Source organism: Helicoverpa zea, chromosome 11 (genome assembly GCF_022581195.2).
Source record: "Helicoverpa zea isolate HzStark_Cry1AcR chromosome 11, ilHelZeax1.1, whole genome shotgun sequence".
Lineage (NCBI taxonomy): Eukaryota > Metazoa > Arthropoda > Insecta > Lepidoptera > Noctuidae > Helicoverpa > Helicoverpa zea.
In genome coordinates, this window is record NC_061462.1 from 9,472,787 (window position 1) to 9,487,049 (window position 14,263).

At 35.5% G+C, this 14,263-nt stretch overlaps 1 protein-coding gene across 1 annotated transcript in view; it reads right to left on the reverse strand.

Moving 5' to 3' along the window:
- LOC124634421 (protein artichoke) overlaps positions 1–13,712 on the reverse strand; it is a 125,363-nt gene extending 111,651 nt beyond the window's left edge. The window contains exon 1 of the mRNA XM_047169996.1: positions 13,301–13,712. The gene's annotated coding sequence lies outside the window, so the exon portion shown is untranslated. The remainder of the gene's footprint in view (positions 1–13,300) is intronic.
- Between the last annotated feature and the right edge of the window lie 551 nt (positions 13,713–14,263).

A 14,263-nucleotide genomic window follows, 5' to 3' on the forward strand; every position in this document is an offset into this window, starting at 1 on the left:
ATCTATCTATCAACGTCACTCAAAACATCTATTAATACATCTTTTAAAAACATCACGGTCTCTTTTGGTCTCTCACGATATTTTGTAAACCTCCAGTATTTGCACCAGTATTATGAAGGAAACGTGAATTTCACACCGCTCTGTATTGCAGTGAATTCAACTGAAGAATGGAACAACATAAGTCTATTTTACGCTTATTGTGACATGAATTGAGTAATTTTAAAATGTAAATTACTTTATATATGAATGTCATGAGAACTTAAGTATTAAGCGTGTTATATTTTAGCTAATAAGATAATAATATATTATATTATACCTAAATGTGTGATGTAAAATTCTGAATTGTTCTAATAAAACGAAGAACCCATTATGTATTTCCGCAATTGCTTTTACTTGACTTATACTACCTACTTTTTACGGTCGGTTTAAAACCTTGTTTTTCACAAATAGAGCTACATTATGCTGTCAAGCAATACAAGCGAGTGGAACAATATCAGTTCACGCACGTCGTTGTCAACCGATGCGTGGATAATGCAGAAAACGCGGGAAAAAAAAGACGCCATCTTCTTTTTATAGGCACGTAACTGAAGAACTAGGAAAAAAATACAAAAAAGTTTGTGTCATTTCACTGCCGTCTCAATATCTTCAACAGCATTTATGAAGGCTGTATAAAAAGCGCTAGGGAATATGAAAATAATAGTAAAAGGAGAGTTTTATGCTTTCGCAGAGTCTTGTGACGTTTGGAGCGCTTTGTGGGAGGATGGCAAGCTGCCAGACCCCGCCGGCTGCGACTTGAAGCCTCTGTGACGTTGAAATGATACAAGCCTCTTATCACGAATGAGTGCCAAGTCAATAATTTTGTACTCAGCAGTAAATAATCGGCTTTTTATTTGATACACTTTAAATTAGAACTTGAATCACAGCAATTAATAAGGCAATACCTATAAACTCCGATTTGTCGTGACAATATTCTGTAATGGTCTATTGTAGTTATTTGAATCTATGAAATCGTCTGCTTGTTGTTATAAAAGAGCTCTCAATTGGAAACAAGAACTAAATAGGACGACGGAAATTGAAAATATTCTAACCGGATATTTTTGTTTTACGCCTCTTGTTTCTTGTTTGATATTATTTTGTTCTAGATACTCACTTATCGGCCAGACAAAAACAGACAGCAAAAAATAGTTTTTCATATTATGATGGTTTTATAATCATATTCAGTTCTCACGAATAATTCATGAAAACTTATCAATATGAAGAACAAGAAACAAAAACAATCAATGCAGGACGAACATACCAAAAAGGCATTTTTGATCGTATACCTAGTTACTAGTTAGCTCAACTAGAATCTTACACCCTTACTCAAGTCAAGTCAAAAACAATCTAGGAACTTAATTATTTACTTGAAACTTTAAGCAAATTGTAAGAACTTTAAGTAGACTACCTTAGCTAATTTTAAACTATGATCGGATCTAATGTCTAAGTTTCAGTTAACCAGCTTCGCGTTATTTAGTTTAGTTAATAGCAGACGAAATAGTTTATTCTTTGATAAGGCTATCTTCTTGAGATGGGCATTAATAGGTACACGTAATGTGAGTATTTTTGTCTTGAATGTTTTTTACAAGACTTTTTAGAGGATGCAAAATGAAAAACAAAACGATATTATTGTCTGTTATTTCATTGAGATTGTAATAAAAAATCAAGAGTCCTATGACAATAAACGATGTTCTTGATACATTTTCGGCTAATGTACTTAGTGATCTGAAAATAATTTTGAATAGGTACCTACTTAAGAATAACGTTTGAAAACTTGTTTTTTATTCAAAAATGTAAATGCCAAGCATTCACTTACATCAACATCATAATAATTTAGCTTGTCAAATTAATAATTTTCTTTGTGTAGTAACTTTAGAGCTTTTAAACATGTCATTTAAAATTATGCACAATTTGGCTTAGCATAATAACTCTAATGGAATCTAAAAGACGGCTTATAAAATGTTTACATTTATAAAAATGTGCTTAGTTAACCTATAGTAAGCACGAAAATAATACCTTTTAAAAAAATCATGAAAAAACTATGGCTGGTCAAAAAACCGTGATTTATCGGTTACTAAAATAACATTGAGTTAATGTTAATCAAAATATTGTTAATCCCCTTGTTACAACCGTAAGATTGGCTATTTCATGTACTTTATAATACGAAAAAAAAATCCTAGCAAGCCTTCTACCTTAGAACACGACATCGTGAGAATTAGCCGTAAAACTTTCCAAACGTTGGTAAAAAAAACACCGAACACGGAGAATTCATGATCACGTTAAACCTTACAACGGAAACCAACAGTTACATCTATTAACTTAAAAAATACACTCTCTCCGCCATTGCAATGTGTTCCAAATTCAAAAACTATCTAATTATGGTCAGATGTGTATCTTCGAGATTTGAATCTTGGAACGTGTTTTGTACTGGCCAGTAATTAGAAGGCCCAAATAATATTGGAAAAAGTGAGTTTGGTCCATAGACATAATATTAGTAAACAGGACTGCGCATATAAACCCAAAAAACGAGCCGAGTGAAACAGTTAGTACGGAGGCTGTCTGTCCCTTTCTAATAGGGTGACTATGAGATTAAGCTATGTGAGACAAATCCGAATTTGCTAAGATTATTAAACACAGATTAGTATTGAAGTTTTAACTTACGCAGTTTGTGACCTTAAGATACTAATAAAGGCTTTTAACAATTAGCGGAAATTAGCAGTATAAAAGCAGGAAGATTCGAAGTGAAGACTGTTTTTTTTGTATTTCTACTTCATATATAGACTGCTGAGCCATTTATGTCGCCTTTCTTCATTTTTTGGGAAGCTATAACAATAGTACAACAGTTTTAAAATCCATCACCCATATTTTACCCCCGTTACAAGAATTCATGGGCACCCTAGTTGTTTGGTTTACGAAAATGTTATTATTAGCTAACCTGTGGAACGATATATTGCAACCACCATAGGATTCACTTTTGCAAGTAGAAACACAACACTTTTTCACCATTTTAATAGTTTAAATTGATTTAATACAAAAAAAAAATAAACAAAATTTTAAATGCTGATTACGCGCCAAGAATGTTCAGGGTTACCGCTAGAAAATAAAAAAAAGCAAAATAAAAATTTATGTTGTTTATGTTTTAATAATAAATACGAATAAATTAATGCGATTGTTATTAATTTGTTGACTTACAATTGTTAAAATAAGATAAAAATATAAGTGATTAAATTATTGTTTTTGGGAAGACAAAACTTTTGATCACAACATTTTTTTTATGCTGGCAAGGTGTTAGAAAGAGACAAACAGCCTCCGTTCGAACTATCCCTCTCGGCTCGGATTTGCCTCTGTGTATTATGCAACCAATTTAGTACCTTATTGCGTTAGAATAGAGTTCATTTTCGTAAATATATATTTTGAGCGTGCGCAATCTTGTTTATTAATATTATATCTATGGTTTGGTCAGCCATTTTGATTTTATGTTACGTTCAGATTAATGGTACTTTGACTGTACTTACAATTAACCATTTCTTAAACATCACAAAATATGATGGAAGTACTTACTGTATTAGATATTAATCAAATTATATTTTAGTAATTGTCAAAAAATTAAGTACTTTAGAAATGTTCCTACTATTACATAATATGCAATTTACCACATAACAAATACACAAACTTTGAAACACTAAACATTAAGTTGTAGATTAACAGCCAAAGATAACACATAAGAACACATTAACTCAATTTCGGTTGAATAAGTGAATTAACAAAATAAGTAGACTGAAACGAAATGATTCAATTTTAACGTAATATCATGTACCTATTTGTTCAAAGTTGTTAGTCAACCATAGCAACACGTAGGTTTGTATAATCAAAAGAATCCTACTTAATGTCATAAGAGCAAAACTTTATAGGTACGTTGTTCCTCTTTCCTGACAAAACCAGCGAAAGGATTTCGTTGAAACTTGACAGTAATAGTAGCTCATATAACTGAATATTCTAATCTGTTGACACATTGATAATTGCAAAAGCGATATGTGTCTCAATTGCCGATACATACTTGATATGTTGTATCTTGAGTTTTTGAAATAGCTACTTGATACCTCTTAAATTGGGAATAAAATTTGAAATAAAACATTTGTAATCTTCTTAGTCTGGCAAATACTATGCTGAAAACTGCATCAAAATCACCAACTTCCATTTTTTAAATTCGGTTAGTAACGCTTTTTGAAATATGAAGAAGAGTGAATAAAATAGAAACAGCACTCCATAATCATCTGGGGTATATCCAATTACAGAGCGGAATACAGTCGACTCTAACAAACTCATAAGTTGTTAAATACATGAATTTTGTATTTGTCCGAGATTCCGATTCGTGCGTGCGAACAGTGAGTGCGCGTGAGCACGCGTCGGAGTCTTTTATAGTGGCCGGCACGAATTCTGAGCGCGGGTGTGAATGTTTGTGATTTTTCGTTGGAAAATATATTTGGTAATGACCGTGGTAATGACAAAGTAAATAGTTTCAGGTGTATTTTTAATTATTTAAATGAAACTTTAAACAGTTAAGGTTAAGGATATTAAATTAAAAACATAGACGTATATTTTTACTTTCTTGATTGAGAGTTCAAAGACAAGTTTTCAAAACGAAAACCACTTTAGGTAATTTGATTTGGACCCAAATGAAAACCCCACAATAAAAACTACAATATTATAGGTACTCTGTTAGTTTCATTAAAGCGACAATGCATTAAATAGTAAGAGTTAACTATTTCATAACAAAGAAACGTAGAACTATCTCCCTTTGTTGCTGTTAATACAATCAAATTGAAAGTTTATGTTCTTTCTGTGGCTTTCACACAAACATACCGTATTAGGTAACCTTAGTGTGCGTTATGAAAGCAATGTTAATCGAAAAAATACCCATGGAGTCAGGAATGATTGTTAAGAAAAATATTGTTTACCAACTTAAGCATACAATTTTTGTACTAAAATAATCGAAAAGGACAGATTAAATCTAGCTTTCAAAGAGCAAAGTATAAAACTGTAATATGTAATTATTTAGTTGTATATTATATATTGTTACTTTTCTAAAACTTACCTGTACCTATCGGTATATTTAAGGTTCCTTAGGAAAAGGCTTACTAAACCTTATACATGGGTATTATATATTTCAACGTCCTACATAAAACTAGCCACAATTACCTTTACACATAAGTATTAACCCGACATACATCTAATTACTAGTGCAATCACAGCTAACGGTCAAACCCACAGTTAAACCGGCTTTCGGAATGCGGGTAGGCAGAGGCAGTGTGTAATCGGTCTAATAACCATGCCCTCTCTAACGTAATTATAACCTTTGAACAAAAACTGATCGGAAAGCTGGTAAGATTTCTCTCCGGGTTACTGGTAATGTAAGATTAGTTGGTACGTATAGATGTAGCTGTTATAGTAGTTTACAGTGATAAAAATATATAAATACATGCATGTGAAGAAAGAAAGTAGTTCGGTACGTACATATATTGTAGCTTTAGAAGGAGGAGCATATATAAAAAAAATCTGTCAAAAAGTAAGTCGTACATAACCCGTAGTAGCCTGATGGGCCATAATTTAAGTTACTTCTAGAATTCAATTTCATTTTCGTTTTAAGTTTTGTTCAGCTTCAAACTACAAGATGCGATCCAATATCAATATTTTACTTGATATGTTTTCTTTTAGAACTTTTGCTCAACAACTATGATACAAGCAACTGTTTTTTTGGAGTTTAAGTAACTGGCTCCATCTTAGAGCATTAGATTGCGTTTCCTTATTTACGAGTATGTGTTTAGATAAGTTAGCAGTTTGTTTACCGGGGATGATAATGTTTCCTTGGCAACCATCGAGATTAGATGAGAGATCTTTCTGTAATCGTAAACGCTATCAAGAACATAGAAGCTAGGTACAGCATAAAGTAGGTAACCCCTTTTTGTTTTATCAACTATCCCTCCTTCAGGAATCCATTGACCTGTATGCAAAGGCACAAACTTAACACCACACTACCTAGCTATTTGAAACTCATCTAACATTACAGTTAGGTATAAGTTTTCCTGTCCCTCTCGTCAAGCGTATAATATTACAAACTCTCGCCTAGCACCAAGAGAAGTTATCACACAACGCTTTTACTTACTTTCATGTGAAACTCGCGACACAATGTCTTAACGCGCGAACGTGCGTTAACGCAGATAATCGCTGAATATTTTAAACGTTTTAAACGAAATTATCTATGTGGCTACTGCCGACTAGGCTTACCTATAGTTCTTTTTGTATGGACTAATTATTCTTTAAACTTCAGTATCTTTATTGTCTGCATATATTTTATTTTTTTAATAATCTGTTTGCACCTACCAACGCTTTCTCTCCGCCACCCAAAGATAGACTGTAAGAGAACGCCTAGGGCGTTAAGTCCACCAGTATACTGTTTGTGCAAGAAGTATTTAAATAAATAAATATATGGTCATGTATGTAGAGACACAAGTCTAAATTATTGAAGGCAGCATTGGTACTAGAACACTATAGCAATACGGTCCAATGCCGACTTGTTAGTCTAGTGGTTTCAATCACTTACCACTAAAGCTTAGCGTAAGGTCCTATTTCATATTACCAGGCCGAATAGAGTCACACTTCTCTTTTTAGGAGAAGAAAAAATTACGTTGACCTTCAAGACAATGACAATCTGAGAAAGTACACTAAACATAAACACTGCAACTTTGTTTACAAGAACAAATTCATAAGTATACCTATGTAAAGTAAAACAAGTGAATGTATTTACTTATTTGTACCTGCAAAATAAAAAAGAAAGTAGGCAGTCCGTCTGTCCTGATAACCTAACATAACCTCTTGATCTCGAAACCGCTGAGTTGATCGCTATAAAGTTTCAGATGGTTGATAAGGCTCTTGAAAATGAAACAGGCTGCGAATAAGTATGAACTTAATTCAGACAGACATTACTATCTCTTGAGCAGAGCAAAAAGATTTTCCTACTTATTTGTTTTCCATTTTAAAGTACAATGGATAAATGAAAAACAATCAGAAAAAAAATTTTTTTCAATATTCAATTTACTCGTCAGTAACAAATAAAAATAAGCCAAACTTTGTTTAACGAGCTTGTTGTCCGCATAGAATACTTAAAGAACCCCAAACAAAATAACATAAAGATAAATTAACTAATCTATATGTTATGGACCATGTGATTAATTCGGGCATTATAAATAATGCCCGAGCATTATGAATAATGTCTAGCTTTATCGGGCCAAGTGATTAATAACTATCTTAACTTCATTATTTATCACATTGCACGGGCATTATTATATTGCTACATGACAGTTGGGCAATTTGATAATAAAGCAAAAAATTGAAGTTAGTGACGAAAACGTATCCCACGTAACGGTTGCCCGGGTAACTGGGTTGAGGAGGTCAGATAGGGCAGTCGCTCCTTGTAAAGCACTGGTACTCAGCTACATCCGGTTAGACTGGAAGCCGACCCCAACATAGTTTGGGAAAAAGGCTCGGAGGATGATGTGACGAAAACGTATCGCTGCAAAACCGACTCCACGTAGTCTTGTCTGTCCTACCCCTAGAGTGCAATTCAAAACCGCGTAAGTGTGGAGGGGCGAGGCGGCCTGCGAGCTGAGGCGCAGGTAGTTTTAACGCTCGCCGACGCGGCTGAGGCTGGCCGGCTGAGCCGGCCAGCAAGCCGAAGCTGCGGCGGTGAGCGTGAAAACCATCTGCGACGATAAGCTCGCATGGGACCGCCGGAGCCCCGCAGCACCGGAGCCGTGACAGAAGCCATGCTTGCTGCATGTTGCTTGCTTACATTTTAAACGTACTGAGTTAAAAAATTAGAAGCTAAATAAATAAATTTTATGATGTCATTTAATAGTATTTTAGAAGTTTACTGTTAGAATGCATGCTACAAAGGACCATGAGTCAAATTGGGCTCATTGTCCAACAGAGTTATAGCATATGCCGTTGTGAAGGTTTTTGTTTGTACTAAAATTGTTACTATGGGCACTACCTTCAATTCCATGGCAAAAAAAAGATATGCACCTAAATAGGTTTACATATTACGTAGGTATACATTCTGGTTAACAGAAACGAAATGGGTCGAGATGCCATCGCTCAGTATTACTGCTCTTGTCTAACAGGTAGACGCTCAGTAGGAAGTTGTGCTCATATCATTTCAATAATATGGTATCTAGGGTGAGGCAGGCACTCACAATTTAATCCACCGGCAGGATATTTAGACGACATTATTATTGATATTGATTGAAATGTAAACAAAAATAATTTTAACTGTTAGCAGCTGTTTTATTTTTTATGTATACATTAAACCTGGAATTAAAACTAGTTAAAGGTGTTCAATAACAAAACCTACACTGCCATAACAGCACTACTTTTTGCAGAATATTAGTTTATTTATGGTCGGAGAAAAATATTTATAGCAAAATAACCCCATGGATTCCTTGCAAAAATGAGTTTAAATCTTTATATTTAGTGCTTTACAAGTATAATCAAAGTGGTCTCATCTCTGTTGGTGGGTGAGCCCAGGCTTCATACATTTTTGCCCATGGTCCTTTAGATGCTAAAAATAACCATCATGCGGAGTTGTATTTAGAGTGGTTTACTTAGAAGATAACGAGTGGCTGAGATAGTATTATTTAGATGCTCGTTAATTGTGGCTGACTTAGTAATTAAGAAGGCAACATACATTATTCGGAGCGAATAATTATATTAAAAAGGAGCCTGTTTAATAAGCACCCTTTAAATATGACTTTCCTTAACTTTTAAATGCAAAAACTAGTGGATTTTTAAGGCAGAAGTCCTTCATAATTAATCCAAATCATGAGGCTGATTATTTAAGTGGTTTAATATTTAGTTAATTTTAAATTAAATGGCAATAACAATAAAAAATTGAATATAAATATGTTATTACGTTGCTTGTATTACTTTGCCCAAAAGGTCATGGGCAATATGTATAGTGCCCGGTCAATTTGATTATTTGAATAATTATTATCAAATTGCACTCTCATATTGGGCATTTTTCATAATGACCGGGCATTATGTATACTGCTCAATTTATCACTTGGTCCATAACATATACATATAATAAATCTGTAGAAAAGTAATTTTTGTACATTGAAGAAATTGACAAAAAAAATAGCCAGCATGTTAAAGGATAACTAACAGAACCCATTTCCATCATTTTTGTCATTTTTGTCTGTTTGTCTGTTTGTCTGTTTATCTGTTTGTTTGTTCGCGATTCACGTAAAATCTACGAATTAAATGCAGACAATGCTTATATACAAAAACTCTACGTAACTTGGGGTATTACTTAGTTTTTGTTTCATCGAAATCGATTCACTCTATCAAAAGATATGATTAATTTTGTGAATTCAAGATGTAAAATATTACGACACGCAATCTATTTGTCAAAACTGTACATTTGAATGTTGTACTTATATTAGTTGATCGGCCTATTATTAATCTTTACACAGAAAATCACACCTTTATAAGTAACATCGGAAGAAAAAAAAATTTGAAAATTTTGTTTAGCCAAGGTTAAAGTAGCTCCATCTGTGGTAAATAAAATACATCATCAATTTGTCAAAGGAGCGAGGTGGTAAATGACAATATTACCATACATTCTTTATAGAGGATTATTATTTCAACAGATGGAGTTGTGTATTTTCCGTAATTCACCATATTTTAACACGTAGTGTAATTTTTCGATAGACATTTCAATAGTGTTTGTCAGTTTGCCGTGCCACATCAAAATCCAACTATAATTATTACCTTGATGAAAAGAAAATTAATAGTTCTCAGCCAAATTTAAAACGGTGCCATCTAAATTATTTTTTGAACATTATGTCAAAAATGATGACTTTAGTGGAACAATTAATTATCATTTAAAGTTACAGATGGAGTTCATATCAGGATTTTTTCATAAACATAGTTTAGCTTATCTTCCACTAATGTGATGGCCTTAAAACAAATTACTTTGAGTGAGTAGTATTAAGTAGACCTTAATTATTTTTTCTGATGCAAAATATGTAAACTTAATCCTAGAAGAAATGAGGATCTATCTCTCGCAAGCGCTGCTAAGCGTGAGGAAGGAACAAGCCCAGATACAAAGTGCAGATAAGAAATGGGAGCTCTCTCTATTTAATACCATACACACGTAAAATGCTTTATGCGTCTGAAAACGTACAAATTACGCGCCGCATACCAGAGACATGCTTACTTTCAACTTCTGATCGCAAATACACTGTCTAAAAACCCTAAAAAACACCTTTTATATAAAACTACGTTTGATGTCATTTAATCACAAAGACAGAATTGTTCTCTGTTGCAAATCCTATCCACCTATATCCTATCCTAATCCAAAATGCATTGCAGGTGTGCATTGCACAAAAACCAATGGTATCCTATTCGAGAAGTCAACAGAGTTGACCTGCCAACGTCAGCTTCTGCGCTAAGCAAGTGTTCTTAATAGTACCATCAGAATTACATTCATCGTTGAATGAGGTGAATAAATTTTCAGAAACCACAATAACAGTAGGAGCCAAAGCGTATTATTGCTTCATTTATAGACCTCTGATTGGCCCGAGGTGACCAAGTCAGGTCTGATTTGTTCGTTCATCAGATCTTTGAAAGTGTTTCGGTGGATACTTACTGTCGTCCTGTTTACGTGTGACACAAAATATGGTATATAAACGTCCTCCGCAAGAGCGAAATTTTCCCGGTGTGCGGTAGTGACGCACAGTATACAACACTTATGTTTCTTTTGATTTGCTGGCTCCACCAAGAAATGACAAATTGCCAGCGTACATTCTGAAAATCTTGGCAAAACTGCAGGTTTCAAGTACGAACACATGAAGTGGACTCTCACAGATACGTACATTTTGCCTATTCGTGAACTAATGCAAACATTTCGATGGAGTCCCGGCTTAGGCCACCACATTAGGCGTGCGCGATCCTCGGGCGTGTGAGTAGGGCGGGCGCCGCGCGTGCGTCGCGAGCGCGTTGCGTGAGCGTCACGTTTTGCTGCCCTGCGGCATTTGCAGCGCGCTCGCGGCGCGCACGTGCCGCTCTCCTTGACGTTTAACTGCTAAGGCGTTTAGCGGGCGGCGGAGATAGCGGGCGAAGGGGTAAGAACGCAACTCGAGCGCCGCGTGCTCGCCGCGAGCGCGTCGCTTGCACTCTTCACACATGCCGCAGGGCAGCAAAACGCGACGTTCACGCAGCGCGCTCGCGACGCCCGCGCTACTCACACGCCCGAGGATCGCGCACGCCTAATATGGGGTCAGCCTTACCATATTGAGTAAGTGAAACTATCCTACCCTATGCGCCTGCTGATGATAATGACTCATTTTATCATCCATCCAGCTATTCCCCAACTATGTTGGTGTTGGCTTCCAGTCACCGAATCTGTTTGAGTACCAATATTTTGCTTGCAGCGACTACCTATCTACCTATCTTCAATCCAGTCAACTACACAAGACGATATCCATGGTAAGACTGACAGACTTTCTGGCTTCTGATTAGTCGCAGCAGCTGCAGAAAATGTACAAATGACAGCTTTGTCAGACTCAAAGCATGTAGACATACCTAGATTATAGCTGTTTCCTGTGAAAATTACTTACGCACCATACGTAATAATTTTCCAAATTGGCTGAACAACGTCATAAACTTTACTTCTTTTGTTTAGATAAATGGTCACATCCACAACACAACCTTGATCAATGAATCTATGCGACTGCCAAGTGCTAATCCTAATTATACTGTCACGTGAAAGAATGCACCTACGGGATAAGTAGTATTTTGACGATTCTATATTGCCCACGCAGACGAAGTTGCGGGCAACAGCTAGTCAAGAATAATAAAAATTACATTTATACAGGATACATAAAATAAAATCACATTAAATAACTGTTAGTATGTGACGTGAATTGTTTATATTGTTAATAGCAATTAAAATTCCAACTATCTAGACATCAAGACATTTAAATAACGAAAAAACGGCTAGTTATTCCAGTATTCTAATCCTAATAGATGTCTCAAACCTCTATAACAGTATAAAACAGTTATAAGTCTAAAAACAAGTTTTAAGGAACCCAATTAAAACTGTTATCAAAAGAAAACCAGTTCTGAAATTACGTTGTATGAAGTAAAAAGTTCATTGACTTCTGACGAAGAAAAGAAATAGAATTGGCTAATTTGGCTAATCAAATTCCTAATTAGATTTAGGCGAGGAAAATTAATTACTGTGACAATCAATTAACGTTAAAAGTAGTCTGGATGGAACTAATTTGGACTTATTACTGAATATCCGGCTCACTGAAGGTCAGCAGAATTTAAAAGTTAGTACGTACAAAAATGGAACTTAGTTCTTACTGCCAACGATATTAAGTCTACCCATAGGGAGATTTAAAAATTGCCAATAACATATTTTTGGCTATTTTTAACTCTCCGGCAAGAAATTGCTGATCAATTGATCCATTAAAGACTTTAAAAAAAATGAAAATCCTTGTAGAAGTACCTAACTAATGCTGTAAAGCGTAAATACCTACCTACGATGTCCGTAACGATTGAATAAGTGGCAGAAACATTTAAGAATATGTAGTAAACACAGATAGTTTAATTTAATGCTCAATATAAATTTTAATAAGCTTTATGGTACGCGAGTATTCAGAAATTGCACCTGATGATGCAAGCGGCACAAATAAGTTCGTATTACAATTCCATAATGCGTATCATTAGAGAAAGAGATTGCATTATTGTGGTTTCCAAGATAATTCACTAAGGTATTAAAGTTCCTGATACAACTGTGCAGTGGTAAAGCTCGGTTTACAAGGAAAGAACTACAAATTCGAAGATAACAAGGCCGACAAGTTTACTAAATTGCATTTTTGTTAATATTCAAAGTAGATTCCAATTAGATTCAGTGTCCTTACGAAAACGTTCCCCAACAACGACACAATTAAAGCTTTACTTATTAGAATATAATTATTTATTCGTGTAAGAGTGGATCAAGCACCCTTGTCTCCTACACAATTCTCCCCATCATTATTAACAAATGTATTCATTTATTCAAGTGTTCGCCGTCAGAAGTTCTTAAAGAGATCAGCTTGTAATATCTTACGAAATTCCAATGTTTTCCTGTTAAACTTGAAATTATATTCACACTCGGAGTAACTTCCCTTTTAAATTCACAACTGTTCAAACTCACCTTTGACGCTATTCCCAGCACCTCGCACTGTAACTCCGAAAGTGTTCCTCCTTCAATAATTCACAAACTTCCACTTTACGCCTCAGGCACGATAAAAAATCACCACGTCGATATGAAAACATGAAATTTCCATAATTCGCAACATTTCACAAATCACATTGAACTCGCGGAGAGTTGAGAGCTTGTAAAAGGCTGTATTGATAAAAGTTCCGTCACACGGTGCCGTGTACCGTAATGTATGACATTAAAAGTTCTCGGTACTGACTTGGCCCGAATGGCCTGACTTATTTATTACGGAGACCAGGGACTTCGCGATCGGATTGTTCGTTATTTGTGAGTATACGTTTGAAACTCGAGTGTTGGCTGCGGGGGAGTGTGCGCGAGCGCAATGACGCGTGCAAGTTGTCGGGGAGGAGGGCACAGACCTCGGAGCGTGTGGCGGCGCAGGCGCCGACTGCCGAGACACGAGTACCGTTGCTCCGAGAGTGGGAGCGAGGTCGCCCGAGTCGGCAGGCTTTGACATTTCTAAGTTATTTCGTTACTTCATATCGATGTCATGACTCGCTTTTGTTGTTGTTGCTGCTTTGGCACAGATCTGCTGAGCTATTCGGCCGGAATTGCAGCTGTTGTCGATTACCTTGATGGGTTGTTTAACGACACAAAACATAGAGAGAGAGGTTTCATTCATGACAAATAAGAAGTGCAAGAATTTAATGCCGTTTGTGTTCAGAGAACTTGTCTATTTGGAGGTCGAGACGTCGATTAGTAAAAGCTCTTGCTATAACTGTCATATCAAGTAGGTACTTGTAATGTAGTATCAGAGGAATAAGCTGGCCATTTTCAGCTTATCTGAGCCTGACACGCGTTAAATAATTCTACAATAGGTAATCTACAAGCGTAAAACGACAAATTATTCAGTTTACGATGGCAATAAAGTATTTCGGGTCACATAAGCCGTTGACG